Raw genomic sequence first — 1,740 nt, 5'->3', positions numbered from 1 at the left:
ACACCATAATCAAAAAGGTTTTCCTCATTGTGAAATAAATCTCTGAATAAATTTATGAAAACAAATAAGTTTCTAAAAACTTACATGACTCCGGCTTTTCTCGTCACGTCATATGATTTAATGGGTCTTGCAGGGATTGCTTTCTCAAAAAGCATTCGTGCAGTGTGTATGCATCTATATGAAAATATTCATTCGTTTAGATAATTTATTTTGAATGATATCCTAGTGGCGTATAAAAGTGTGGGTCAACGCTGTATTGATGACTGATTATGGAACTGTAGGCCACAAAAACTTGGGCTCCGACTGTCTAATTTATGGGGTATTTCAAACAAACCCAAACCTGTGTGAGAAAATGCTAGACGATTAAAACATTTCAATAAATGAAACAAACTGCTATTGTAATTACCAGGTATTAGTACAGATATTATTAGGTTTATAGACTAATGCAGAAACAGATTCATTAGGACAGTCTCCCAGCGAGGAAAAGGTACTATGCCTCATGCCGTTAATTATCATATCACATGATAGTTGGCTACTAAGTCAGTGTTTTAATAAACATGTCAGTCACTTACCACAGACTTAACTGCTTCATAGACACATGTGACCCTTAATTTGACCCAATGCGCTCAACTGAAGGTGTGCAACCAGAACAAGAGCTCGAGCAAGAGCACTCATGACTTCAGCTTCGTGTGAAATGACGGGAGATGTGAAAAGATGTCAAGTGGTGAACTTCTACCTTGTCCTCAGTCTTATGTTTAATGAGAGGATGTGGTGAGTGGGGGTGGTGTGGGTAAGGGGCAGCTCGTGGGCGACGATATGTTCCACTTCAACTGAAAGAGAGAGAGAAAAGGTGCTTCTTTCACAGGAAACTGTGGTTTTAACCTAAAGGCTGGCGAGAAAAAACTCTGCAGAATATTTCTCATTACATGAGCTCATATCACCAAGCAAATGTTAAAACAGTTTAAATCAAACACACAAAAATGAATCATCACAGCTTTACTTGAGTAAAAAAAGTTTCTTACACTACAAACTGTGCAGTGTGTTCCCTGCGTGAAGGTAACTATGCCCCGTACAAACACCAGTTTACAACATTGGAAAATAATTAAAAACAAATACAAAACAGAAGCAATAAATAATGTGGTTGGGCTGACTAGTATAGCACACTTCATTATTACTGTACCAGTGTTTGTACTGAGATGATGTCGTGGTGAACAGCAGCGTTAGGTCAGTTACTGCTGTCTGCAGGGCTGACACATGAAGGCTTTTATTCTTTCTCTCGCACACGCACATACACAGTCAGACACACTCTGCATCCTAATTGTGTACTACACACTAATACTATAAGGTATATACACTATATATTCATCTTAATAGTATGGGTTTGATGAGATAGTACACAAAATATTAACGTAGTACTTCGTTTCGTACTAACAGGAAGTGATGAAGTTGCTATGCCAACATACGTAATTGTAAGAGACAACTTGTTAAGAGATTTTCTTTGATAAAAAATGGAAATTATCGATACGTTTCACTGTACGATGACACAGTCCCTTGGAAGTGTGCTGCTTTATTTACTAACCTGTAGGTTCCATTTTTTTAGTCAGTTGTTTTTCTGTGAATTAAACCGCAGCCTTAACAAATTTAGCAACAGTAAACAGTGATATTTCACATGGTATACACTGACGTTAATATCGTTACGGAATACACCCCCTCTGTGGGACTGAGTCGCAAACATTTACA

This window comes from Electrophorus electricus, chromosome 19 (genome assembly GCF_013358815.1).
Source record: "Electrophorus electricus isolate fEleEle1 chromosome 19, fEleEle1.pri, whole genome shotgun sequence".
Classification (NCBI taxonomy): Eukaryota; Metazoa; Chordata; class Actinopteri; order Gymnotiformes; family Gymnotidae; genus Electrophorus; species Electrophorus electricus.
This window is presented reverse-complemented; position numbering follows the sequence as displayed.